At 39.9% G+C, this 14442-nt stretch overlaps 1 protein-coding gene across 1 annotated transcript in view; it reads right to left on the reverse strand.

Moving 5' to 3' along the window:
- The window catches only part of lrfn5a (leucine rich repeat and fibronectin type III domain containing 5a), a 120323-nt gene extending 107351 nt beyond the window's left edge, over positions 1–12972 (reverse strand). Inside the window, exon 1 of the mRNA XM_078278171.1 lies at positions 12024–12972. The gene's annotated coding sequence lies outside the window, so the exon portion shown is untranslated. The remainder of the gene's footprint in view (positions 1–12023) is intronic.
- Between the last annotated feature and the right edge of the window lie 1470 nt (positions 12973–14442).

Raw genomic sequence — 14442 nt, forward strand, 5'->3', positions numbered from 1 at the left:
ATATATATATATACTGTATATATGTCCAGATATATGGGCACACTACAGGTATTGTGAAATGGATGTCTCACTATAGTCCATCTCTTGTAAATATGTTGACTCATTGTGTGGTGCTGATAAATGGTTGAGTCATGCTTTCGCTTTAGTTCCAAGAGGGAAGTTTCTTTACTGTTGTATATCCTTTTAAAGGCCCACTTGCTGAGTTTGTGTGTGTGTGGGCAGATACTTGCCTACATAAGTAGAAGTTTTGCATGCATGCTGTACTCTGCAGTCTGTGGGAGCTCACAGAGAAGCTCTCGTAGTGTGTTTAAGAGGGGTTTTGTTTTCTGAATCCACACTCTACTACTCTCTGCATCTTATCCATTAATCATGGCGTATTCATCCATTTCTTCAAAGCAGCGCAGAGTACACTGCTGATAGTGTTAGATAAGCAGATTGTAAGTCATGATATCAGGCTTAAAGGGCCACCCTGCCAATTTTCAACCTGAACCCTATACCCTATCGTTGTAATGCGGGGAAAGACTTGAACATCTGCATCTATGTTTGCTACCCTTTTGCCATTCTGCTTGCCTAAACTACAACATACTCTAAAAATGACAGCTCATTAGCTGGGACAAACAGCCCCTAAGGGTATAGATAGGCAGGCGCGCGCACACTCACGCACGCACACGCACGCATACACATGCACGCATGCACATGCACACACGCAAGCAACATGCACTGTTCCATTAGTTTATCCCATTGAATTAAAGAAGAGGATTGGACACACCTGGCATTATACACCTCAGTTTACCCGAGCACGTTAAGGTCTAATTACAATGACGGATGACTAATTCTCTAATTCTAATTTGTCCTCCTCTGGTTGTACTACTATTGGTGGTATTCTCCTGATAAAAGACAATTTTCATTATTACCAGCTCATAAAACCAAATGGTCTTTCTGATTACAGGCCTCCAACCCAGTTCAGTCCTCCTGGCCGACTGCTCTTTACTTAAAAATATACGTTAACATTTCATTGCATTCCATTCTTAATTTGAAGTGATTGTGTTGAAATAAAAATGCCATAGGGTACCTTTAATTCTTCATTTTCAAATGCACTGCCTTAGAAAAACACATTTTATTTAATCTATAGAGCAACCTACTTCAAACAATGATTATCAGCTTAAATTAATTTAAAGGATCAATGTAGTCTAAACAGGTCAAAGCTCAAACAAACATTTACTGTATACCACATGAAGCAAGATAATATATCTGCTGTTATGTGGTCATCAGGGACCTAGAGATTAAACATGGATGGATTAGTAAAAAGGCCTAGGGAGCCCCTTCGCACAGCCTGTGATATGTGATACAGTATATGCCTGTGTGATATAACTATCAACAGTTCTTGTTGGAGAGTCAAATTCTTTCTCAAAAACAACTTTATTTTGACGATATCACAACAAAGAGGCTAACTGATATCCGTTTGTGTCTGAGGGTGTGCTAGGTAGAACCGGGGGTCTCTGACGCATCTTTGAGCAGGGGCTCATCTCATAAGGCTTGACAGTAATAGTGCCACAAAAATAGGATTTCCAAGGAAACCGCCACCAGGATCATTGCAGTCAAGTTGTTTCAAGTGCTGGTATTCGAGACCTGGCTGAAAGTACTTAATCTCTGGACATCTGGTATGTTTCAGTACTTATTTCTGATGTAATTCATCCTCAATTTCACTCTAATTTGATATATCAAATCTTACTGTTCTGTCCCCCAGCAGTGGGTTGTTTTTATTAAGAAATAATTAACTGGGTTGCTCAATATCATAAGAGTATCATTTTGACTCCCTGAATTTACTGGCAACTGCTTCAAACCATATTAATATCCTTCAGCCAAATATATCAAGCCGTCAGATTGTGGAGTGTTTGTTGGTGAGTAGCAGCTTGCTGAGCTCAGGTTAGAGCCAAGTAGAAAGACAAAATACTGCCAACAGCTAGGATTAGATGGCTGCTTTTTATAGTATTTGGTGTAAAAGACAGCTAAGTATGATGCAATGATTTGGAGTGATCCCTGCTTGTAAAGCAGATCCTTAACTACACAGAGTGAACAGCCTACTGTAGAATTGATGTGAAAGCAAAGACTGCATAAAACCGTGGTATTGATGCTGTGTGACTTTGAAACAGGTCATTAGAAGGAAACAAAACAACACACACATAAGTGATGGTAGTGATTGTAAATGTTAGTGAATGACCATTTCTTATTCTTTAAACAACAAATTAACAACTCCCAAGTGATCTTAACAGTAAACATAGACAGTGTGAATTGATGACTTTGTTGACACTGAACATTGCAGAGGAAGACAGAAAAATGTCAGAGAGTACTACAAGAAGACCTCCATTAGTTTGAGAACGAAAGGAAATGGTGAAAGTAAGGCTTCTACTTATTTAAATGTGATCTCCATCACAGCACAAAAGAAGAAAAATAAACGAAATCCACCTAGAACAGACATATACCTGTAAATAAAACGATAAGGGGTTAATCAATATTTGTATTGATGAACAGCTATAACATAAAAAGCTGAAAATAACAAACAAAAGACACTTTGGCAGCATCTTGTTAGTTTGTAACATGTTTTTAACATGCATACCCTAGCTGCTAATATGACTGAAAATGATTTCATGGTGGGTAGAGGCAATGCATATGGAGGTGAAATAGGCTTCTGCATCACAAAGAGTCACACCCTGCTTATTTGACTAAATAAACCCCAGAAAACCACCAGATAATGTACCCATAGCTAGGGCTTGCTGTGTAGCGTTAATCTGTGTTTGTGAACAGATGGCACGCGCTAACAAGCTAGGCTAAATGTAGCTTCTGTTGGCATGGACCAAGACTGATCTCTGACTTCCTGATCCCAGGCCTCTTAATTAAACGCACCATTTAATCTACTCAGTTTTCAGTCCCTCTGCTGCTCCAAAAAAAACAACACTGTTCCTCACTGATGACCTGCTCGTCTTGGTGATTAACACAACGCAACTGAACCAATTAGATTGACAGAAAGCCTCCCCTTTACAAGCACTGTTGTTCAGAAATGATCATCATCATGACCGATAATTATATTGTGGTTGATGATAACTATGGAAAATATATCATCTTATTGATCGAATATCCTTCAACATTTGCAGCAATGTAGCACCAACATGTCCATTCTGAAAAGATGCCAAGGGCAGTGCTTTTTAACACGAACAACAAAATGCACTGGGTATCATTTTAGCCATGCACAACAGTTTATGTCACTAAGTTAAATAGTGTCAACCAGACGAGGTGGACCAGAAATATCTACTTGAAGCTGTGACTGCATACTGTAGCTGTCCATGTTCCTGAAATGTCTACATCAAGCTGTAACTGCATGAAGCCGCTGTCCATGTTGCTGAAAAGTCTACCTCAAACTGTATCTCCATACAATAGCTGTCCATGGTGCTCAAATGTTTATTTCAAGCTGTACCTGGATAGTGTAGCTGCCCATGCTCCTGAAATGTTTACTTTAAACTGTACCTTCATACTGTAGCTGGCCATGGTGCTTAAGCATCTTCCATCATAAACATGCATTAATAAAATATATATTAGGAAAATGGCTGAGTGATCCAGTGCAGTCATGCACTTGTATTACAACAAGTGTTTTTTTTTCGATGTGTTCTTCAGCACATCAGATTCAAAATGGAACCCATGCCTATAAGGTTAAAGTGCTGACTAGTAGCTTTAATTCAAAAGTGTACATGTGCTTAAAAAAAAGGTGCCCCAAGGCACTGAGTCCAACACAGTTCACTCAATGTGGATGTAAACACGGCCAAACACACTTAAGGCAAGGCAGCCATTTCATTTTATTTAAAAAGAGAAAAAAAGTTAACGTTGAATGGTTTCAGTTTATCTTAATTTGTCTGTTGTAACATTTTCAGTATATTCTCTTGATATAATTGTATGTTATCTTCACTGTATGTGTGCTTCTTTATTCTATAGGCTTTTCTCTACTGCTGCAGTGACCCATGGAATCTATATATTTTTGTGTATAATAAATAAAGTGAATCTGATTGATAATTTAAACGATCCACTATTAAATATTACTCCTTTTTCATTCAGTCTTAATGCTCCAACTGTTACAACCACATATGAAAGTCTTCTGAAGGCAGGGGCGGTCTTTATTGTTTTTATCGCTAATTTATTCTGACAAATTGAGCATGCATTATTTATGGAAATGGCCTGGGGGAGCATCTTCCAAAGAGATACAACCAAACACATAGACTGATCATATAGAAACAAATCTCACCTAAAGTTGGCCCAGAAATGCAGTTTATGATACTACATGTAATATTATCTCTATAGACAATAATTATATGTACCTGAGGCTCATTAAAAACTTGGTTTTTGAGGGTATACCTTGCTGGAAAAGACTGAGGCTGAAGTTAGACTGGGCTGCAGAGTAATTAACCATATTATAGTATTGTATTTCTTATTAGGGCTGCAACAACAAATTTGCCTACTGGAAATATGTCACATAAAATTTGATGAAAGTGATGCTTTTGAAAACATATTTGTGACAATAAATGAAAGATTTTTGAAATGGCATGTCTATTTTGTCTCTGCGGAGCTGAGATGAGCACAATCGGAACACGGCAACAACCCGCGCAGCACTGCAGACAATTCACCACTGCGGGTCAACTACATAACGCCTAAGTGTCTACGTCGGTAGGATAAAATGCCTTCTCCTGAAGCTAAAAACCCTGTTTGCAGCGGTGGAAGCCCGATGCTCGGAAGCTCCAATGGCCGCTATGAGTTCATATCGCTGACCAAGCCGTTGAACCAGTCCTTGCCGTCGCATCTCCTCCAGCGGCAGGGCCCCAAGCCGGCCATGGCTCGCCTCACTCGGCGCTGTGTGTGTGTGTGTGTGTGTGTGTGTGTGTGTGTGTGTGTGTGTGTGTGTGTGTGTGTGTGTGTGTGGTCTGTATCTGCTCTTTGGGTTACTTACCTTTACAGAACTAGTAATTAAAACAACAAGTATGTATGTAAGTATGTATTGGGTTGATGTAAATTAATGCTTTCCTGTTTTGTTTCTTTCTTGTTTTTAGCCGATTTATCGATTAACCGAAAAAATAATCGACAGATTAATCGATTATTAAAATAATCGTTAGTTGCAGCCCTATTTCTTATCACCCTGATCTATGTTTACAATACATACTTTGTGGTTTAGTGTAGTCCTAGAGTCATAAAACAAGCAACTTAAATGATAGAAATTGTGGCAACATTCAAGGGACATGACAAGTTGGTTTGGCACAACATACACATGCAGCTTTGCAAAATACACAGACCACACAGTCAGTATGCTTTGCTATCAGAGGCTGAGCACTCCCATCTAGAGTTGCACAAACTCAGCAGGTGTATCAGCTGTTCTGTAAGTGGAGAAAGGCAAGGGTGCATATGGGCATCAATGTATAAGACAGAAGTCTATGCCCCAGTCTTATCCTGCTATGTCTGTCTACAAGGGGAATTTCATAATATTTTACAATGAAAATACTACAACAAATATCTCAAAATTTCTAAAAAGCTTTCCACAGCATTGATGTTTCACACATTTTACCTGTGGGAATTTTTTTTCAAAGGAGCTAGATTTGGATTTAGTAATCTAAAGCAGTGTGTTATTGAGTGTGGGCCAATATCACAGACAAAGTGCCATGCCTGGTGGTAGAATCCCTAGGTGACAACTGTGTTGCAATATTTATAATTAGAACTATGATGCCAGTAATATCAAGTCCTGTATAGGCTGGAAAGCTTGCATCAGAATGCCTCTCTCTAACCCTGTCATACATAGAGTTTATACAGACATTAAAGCTGTTCTTTTAAAACGTCACTGTACAGATGCTGCACAGGAGCAGAACTGGGATTTATTCTGTGTCAAGTTACAATCGGACAAAACAAACAAATGGCATGAACATAAAATAAAACACAACATAAAACATCCACTGACCATGAAAGCTGCTCTGTAACCTACAGCAGAAAAAGTGAAATGTCCTATGATGACATATTGCAACAACCACAAAAATGATTCAATATCGTCCAGCCTAATGACTGCAGAGATAGCCACCACTCGAAGCAGCCATCATGCCTTTCTCCATACAAAAAGATATAATTAATAATTATGGAGCTATTAGACAGTCTCAGGATTACCCGTCAGTTCTGAGTTTTATGAAAAGATAAAGAAACATATAATAACCCTCAGTGTAAAATAGCATTTTTCTTTTGCATTTTTCCTAGTTTGAATTTGAAACTGTTCATTGTACACACATATATGTACACATATGTGCAATGACTTAAACGGGGGTCCACCAAAAGGGGAAAAAAGATAAATCTAAGGGGTCGTGAGGTGACTAACGAGATAGGTAAGCAGAAAATATAAACAGATTTCTGAAAGACAAAAAGAGATTACATTTTTTGAGGTGTTCCCCTAATCTTTGCTTTTTCTTGTTAATGTCTGGGCCATTTGACCTAAAACAGTCTTAGAAGAAGTAATCACCCTTTGGTTAATGTGGTTATTATCTCTAGAAATTGCTAATTGCTAATCTGTGAAGAGGTGTCCAAATAGATAGAGCTTTGTTTTAAGGGGTCACAAGTCAAAAGGTTGGTAATGGTTGATTTAAAATACAGGTCATGCCCCGAGTCAGCAATGAGGTCATGTTTTCATTTTCTAGTCAATATTTGTCACTTCCTGTTTTATTTTGAAACTCACACTGTGTCATGTTTCAGGTCGTATAATTTCTGGCCTTTGTCTGCTTTCCCGCCTGTGTGATCACCTGCCCCGCCCTAATGTGTTTCACCTGTGGCTAATTGTCTCCCTGTCTCCCTTAGTATATATATATATATATATATATATATACACCTGCCTATGGTCCCCCAGTGGCTAGAAATGGTGATAGGTGTAAACCGAGCCCTGGGTATCCTGCTCTGCCTTTAAGAAAATGAAAGCTCAGATGGGCTGATCTGGAATCTTCTCCTTATGAGGTCATAAGGAGGAAGGTTACCTCCCCTTTCTCTGCTTTGCCCGCCCAGAGAATTTGGCCCACCCATGAGAAAGAGAGAGATCATGGCTTGCAAACGAACGAAGCATGGCAGTTGGTCAAGGCCACACCCCCACCCTCCACCTTGCCCCCCCCTCTCTCCTCCTCAATAGCATTTAAAGCTACAGACACAGAAATGGCAAGTCCTAAGGAAAGCTCATTGTGGGACTGGCTCTAGTGGCTGTAATTCTGCACCAAGGCTGAATTTCGGGAAAGAGACTTCAGATACAGTATTAGGGGACCACTAAGGTCTATATAAAAGCATCCAAAAAGCAGGATGTCATAGGACCTTTAATGCTTGTTCATTTGACAGAGGTTGACATGGCTGTATAGTTTATGAGCTCTGAATACACTTTATTCATTGTATACACTTGTCAATTACTTGATGTATAGACAGAGACAGAATGAGGCAGTGGGATTGTAGGCAATTAGCCAGAAGCCTGTCTGTATTGTATCACGTTAACCCCCGGTAATCCGTCCTTAACACAGCTCATTAGCTCCCAACATGTCTCACATCTGTCATGGAACCAACTTCTCATGCTCACAACATCATATATTTTCATACATGATCTAGTGTCAGACACATCACAGGTGATTTTGAAGCAGCAGGTGTGCGAAGAGAGGGGCAGTGTTGGGTGATCACGTGGGTGAGAAAATCAAACCACAAACCACTTCAAATTCCATGTATTTAGCATGTTTTACAAAAATGATTGTTGTCACTGCAGTAACACAGCAGATGAGCTGAATTTTCAAGAAAAATGCCACACAAACATAAACAACAACACACAAATCTAGTATATTCTAATGTAATTAATTACTTATTAATGGATTTTAAGCAGGGACTTAACTAGAACTACCAGCCAGCCAAAGACTAATCCTGCCTTGGCAAAGGCTATTTATTTGGAGTTAGTGTGTTTGATCAGCGGTGCCAACACAGTATTACTTTCACACAACAATACACTTTCTGTATGTCAACAAAGGAATATATTGTTTATATATTTATGTTACTTCAAATCCTTTAACGCTACCTTGTGTAACATTGTTTATGAAATGTAAATGGTTAAACGTTAGCAATGTATACGCTGAGGCTGCTGTATTTCACAAGTTGTAAAAAGATGATGTGGAATTTTCTCTTTTAACTGAGCAAGTTCGATTTGAGAGGCAGACAAGGGCAGACACAGTGAAGCTGACCCCGTAATAGACGTGCGGTTAATGAGTAGCCTACGGCGTGAGCAATAGGGATAAAATGAGCTAGCACACTATGTAAGTCAATATGCATCTTTACATAGTACATTTTCTGAAAATTCAATTGAGAGATTATTAATGGATAAAACAACCACAAAGGAATGTCTGTTTTTGGATAATCCAAGAATTTGCTGGATTATCACCTGTCAAACACTGTCAAATCAAGGTACCTCATACCTAGGGTTGGGTATCCTGTCGGGTTTTTCTGATACGGGTGCTAAAGCGATACTTTTAAAACAGTGCCTAAAAATAAAAATAATGTCGGCGACATTAAAGAACGGCTTGTTTATTGTTATAAGGCCATATGGTCAAAATTAAATGATTTATTAATAATGTAATAATAATAATAACTTATTTCACCAGTAAATTGCTGTTAAACAACAAAAACAACCACCAGATGGGAAAAGGGTATTTTACAATAACTATGAATGCACCATGAGGCTTACGCTACCAGTTTCAAGTGAACACTAGGGGTGGAAATCGATTCGCACCTCACGATTCGATTCAGATTCAGAGGCCAACAATTCAATTCTAAACCGATTATCGATGCATCTCAATGTTCTTATCTAGGGGTGTACGATTCAGAAAATGTCACGATTCGATTTAATTCCGATTTTAAGACTCACAATTCGATTCAATATCGATTTTCGATTTAAAAACTATTCTCCATTAAAAAAACGATTCACAGTATGTAAATGTAGTTACTTTTCCCATGTATATATATGGGAAACTGTGTATATATTATAAAGAATAAAGTCCTTACGGCCTCTTTACTCCCCTTTACTACTGCCTGATGAGAGCCACATTTTTGTTGTGGGGGTGAAAGAGAGACCCAAAAAATAATGAGAGACACAAAAAATAGAGGATACAAGACATATTGCCTCTGACTCAACTAAACATGTCATTATGGAATAAGAAGTGATCTTTCTTGATAATCAATAGCAGTACAATGATTATTTGACAGTTATACGGTGGGCCAGATGTTTAGCCCTAAGTTCGGTACACTTAAAAAGCTATTCATTTGGCACAGATGCCACTACAGCAAATTAAATCTCAAAACTATGTGAAAGCCAGGAGTAGCATTAAAATACAATCTTTATTTCTTCCCTGTCTTACATTTCCCGGTAAGAACTCAAAACACAATCTGTAACACAAATGCATTGCCATTCATCCTGAACCTAATGGCACAGCAAACCACTCCTTTTAGACATAAATAGGAGGCTAAACACAACTAAAATGGACTGAAAAGCACCAGTTTCTCTCCCTCGCTCAGTCACCCACACTCTTTTTCTAGAGCCAGGGATTCATTTGCATAATGCCTCCATATCCACGGGCCATTAACACCAGCATGAGTGGCTCGTGTGCATAAATTTATGGCATTGATCAATCAATGCGAGCCACTGTGCCGGTACAAACCGATGCAACGCCAAGCCAAAAAAAGATAAGCCACAGGGAAGAATAAAAACATGTCATGCCACAGTCCTAAATTAGAGACACTTTAAACTCAATGGACCCTCACTGGGAAAAGGTTTGATTGAAATGGTTATTTGTAATTTGAGATCATTTCTACTGATTTACTGCACTTTCAATTATGATTTGAATAACTTCTCATTTGCTGAAGTCCCTATAGAACCTTTTGCAATTACCTGTACCAACAGAACCCACTTTGATGTCCACTGCTATAAAAGTAGATGTCATTCTTTTCAGTGCAGGTACTCAGGAACACACGTTTTAAGGTGGTATTAGATTTGACGGAAGACTGTGACAGTGCGTACAGTCATTATTCATTTTCACATACCTTCTCAAGTCACATACACGGTCAATGGACTTGGCACAGCACAGTCGGTAAAGTCAGTTCACAGAGTGAGCAATATCATACATAGACAGACAACATTCTAGCATATCCCACGAAAAAATGTTTATTTAATTAATTGGGATGGGTGCCATGTTTCTTAAGCCCTTGCTATGTTTCGTGTATTATCTCCCCAGAAACAATACGCCCCAGCAAAACGTTGAAGCAGAATTTAAAACCCAAAATCCAAATTCATAAAACAAAGAATCAATATATTTGTTTGCGTTTCTGAAATGCTTCTATTTTGGGGGGATATGATTTCATTCTGTGGGCTGGAAGCAATCTCAAACCTTCCAACCATTGAATATTGATGTACAGTATACAGTAAAGTAAGATACATTTTGGAATGTTTGGCCATACAAACTAGACAAAGACAATCAAGTTCACATACAGTAGCGGGTAATATCGCAGTATAGAACAGCACATGAGAACAAAATACCAGTCTTCCAAAGCACACATTGGCTGAAACATTATATATATATATTATGAGTAATATGTTTTACTACAACATTTGAGTATGCACATGATGATTAATAGCAAATTACACATATTCATAGTCAGTGTGTAGGTGAATGTTGATAACATGACTAACACTGGCTGAAATACACTAGAAAGCACCGTTTTTTTTTTAATCTTTTTACAAGAGTAATGTCCAATTGAACTGCATTGTACTGGATCCTATTCCGTTCACTGGTGTCACATATCCAGTATTGTATGTCAGGACGCGCACACGCATCTGTCATCATATGAAACTGACAGTGACTTGAGACTTACACGGACACTCAAAACACACACACACACACACACACACACACACACGCGCGCGCGCACAGACGCACGCACATACACACGCACAAACGCATGCGGCGGATAGCACGAAAGCTTCATCATCATCATCTAGCTTTGTGCCAACAAGGTATGGGGCTAGGGTTCAGTTATGCACGCGCACGCACAGAAACATGCACCTTATAGGCTATGTTTGCGGATTCTAAATGTTAGTTCACAGTCGACTGCTATATAATCCTATAGTCTATCGCATATAGTATGCACACTAACAGGAACACACTAACCCAGTGCACAGTGTCTTCACACTATCTGCCCCACTCTCTCGAGGTACAGGTGCAGTGTGTGTTCCGTGCGTGTGTACCTTAGCTGTCTTAAAGTCCGCTAAAATGATCCTATATTCTACATGAACATTTAAGTGGCTGTGTACCAATAGTGAAGACACACCGCGCGCGCGCACAAGTTATCTTTCTATCTGGCCCTTTTGCGTGCGAGCACGAGCGTAAACACACACACACACACACACACACACACGCGCACACACACACACACACACCCACCCAACTGGGTGCAGAGATGCTTAAATGTAGCCTACTGAAACTAGCCTACGTCTGGGTTCACCAACCACGGTCTCAGGCGCGAGGGCGCCCACACACACACACACACACACACACACACACACACACACACACACACACACACACACACACACACACACACACACACCTTCTATAACTTACACCGAGCTCAATTTTGACCTTGCAATGTTCTCAGTGCTGGTTTTCCAATAAACAGTAGCACGTTCACGCTATCCAAATACACCCTGTCTGCCTCCCTCCCGCCCTATTTCAGCATCCAGACTAAATGTCTACAAGGAAATCCAGAAATAACTGTACCTCTGTCCCTTCTCTACCCCTTTTCAACTACCATGCCATTCCTCTGCTCAAATAGACGCAGTCAGAAAGAAATAATTAGAAGAAAGAGAGAGACAAAGATAGACAGGGGGAGAAGAAAACTGAGCCGTCATTTTTGCACGTATGAAAAGAGATAATAACGAGTTTAAACTTTACCTCTTTCCGGATGTTACGGTTCCTTCGTTCACTGGGTGTCAGGGCGCAATTATCTTTTCAAATCCCATTATTTGAACGGTTGTGGTGATTCTTGTTGTAACTCCACACAGATAGGTTCCAGATAAGAGAATATGCCCCATATATGTATATATCGAGGTAAATACGTGTAATATCCTTTGGGTGGCTGTAAATTCCGTATAGGTTTATAGTTCAATCCTGTCTTCCAGAGGGGTGCGTCCGTTTTGTATTCTCACATCGCCTGACTACATCCTCCTCTTCTCCCTTCTCTCTCTTTCTCTCTCTCCCCGTCTTTTTCTCCCGGTTTCATCCCTCCATCCGCGGGGTGAGGGAAGAATCCCATCCGAAAGAAACTGAAATGATTCCCCCTGCCCTTCAACTGCCTCTTTTCTTATCTTTTTCTCCTCTTCTTCTCGGCAGTGTCTCCTCTCCCTCCTCCTTTCCCACCGGTCGCTGTCCTCGTGCAGGTGAAATAGGACGAATTCCACTACAAGGAAAAATATCCCAGGTAAAAGGGCGGAAAAGTCTAATTATTCCAGTAAAACATTTCGGCGGGTTAGGCAGAGTTTCTCAAACATTTCTAAAAATCCACAGTAGTAGCTGTCCCGCTTTGTTGGAGACGTTACACCTTTGCAATGACGGGTTTTTGGATATTAACTTCACAGTCGCGAGCTTCTCTCTCTCTCTCTCTCTCTCTCTCTCTCTCTCTCTCTCTCTCCGAGTCTCTGCTTACGTCGTTCACCCTCTGCTAACTCGACTCTGTGCGTCTCCTCTGCAGTCTAGAGTAGCTTGAATAGAAAAGAAAATCTAATAGATTTGAATAAAATTAAATAAAGACCAGGTAACGTCGTAGAAAAGCTGTCTTCCGGTCATTTACACCGAAAGCTTAACGGTACAGTCCCGCTGATCCTCAATCGTCCGCACCGGTCGCTTCTCCAGCACCGTTAATCCGTATAGCGCGGCCGGCATGACATCTGTCAGGTTTGATAAAATCAAGGAGTAAGACTTCCTGAAGCAGTTTTCACAATAAAACCCATATATTGGTCACCACTTATCTATAATCATGCATTATATTTGCACTAATGTCACACCAGGGGGCACATGATTGGTAACCTTAAGGGAGCCCCAAGCCCAGACTATGGTATGTGAGAATGTGATCAATTGCAAATATGTTGAAGAATATGCACCACTACAATGCAAATACTACAAATGAATTGTATATAATCTAATTGTAGGACCACTTTATTCTGTGTCAAAAACAAGTTTTTTTTCAAAAGTGTATATTGGGCTCTGATGCTATTCCTTACATACCTTGCTTGAGGGTTTACTCTGGTTCCACATGCAGTATAAGGCTATGTACCTGGTCAAGTGACATAGCTTATAAAAATAAAACCCTCTAGTCAAACAACTGATATCAAGGCAGTTCATAGATCTACTGTAGTAATCATGCCACCAAAATTACTCAAAAAAATGACTTAGATCATTAAGTACCGGTAATTATATTAAACTATCATCTACAGGGATCACCTTTTGTTATAGATTACGATCCATTCAAGTTGCCCATAGGCCTTGCTTTCCGCATGTATCATCAATAAAAGAGATAGAAAGAATGAGCAAGCAAGACAGAGAAAAATGTAGGTGGATGTGATGACCCAACCTTGCCGAACATAAACCTACAGTACTGCATATGACTGCATGCCTTTATTTTGAAGCAAAAATCGACATATTTCCGGACTGCACCTTGATAACCCTGTCGAGCTTGATGCAACTTTAAGACTGCTGCATGGAAGTTGTTGAAAACCCTCTTACTCCCTGTATTGGGCTCTGTGGCAGCCTACACCCTGCGTGTTCAGCTGGACTGTGCATGGGCTCACATTTAACTCATACAAAACCGCTTTTGGAATGTAGATATAAATTAATGATCTGTTACTGATTTGTCAGAGAGTGTGCTTTGAGTCTTCTTTGTGCTGTCCCTGTTTGTCATTCATTCCGCACACCGTCGATAAAACTAGAGCGTGTGAGGAATTGAAAAGAAAGTGCGGCTGCTATCTGCTTTTCTGGCCCATTTGGAACTGTACACTACCGTAAACTACCGTAAAACCATACTATATATATACACAACTATATACTTCCCTCTCAACCATTTCTACTCTGGCTTCTGCGAAGGCGTTTCTCAGTGTAAAAGAGGATGAAGTCTAAAAGAATCTCTCTCTCTCTCTCTCTCTCTCTCTCTCTCTCTCTCTCTCTCTCTCTCTCTGCTGTTATAGAGAACATTGTAAATGGTTTAAAGGGTAGAGGAGACCCAAGAGATGAGGAGGGACGGTTAGGAATACATTCATACAGATTGTGAATGGGCTTCATCTTCTGGGCAAAATGGCTAAAAAAGAGAGGTACAACAGAC

This window comes from Sander vitreus, chromosome 20 (genome assembly GCF_031162955.1).
Source record: "Sander vitreus isolate 19-12246 chromosome 20, sanVit1, whole genome shotgun sequence".
NCBI lineage: Eukaryota > Metazoa > Chordata > Actinopteri > Perciformes > Percidae > Sander > Sander vitreus.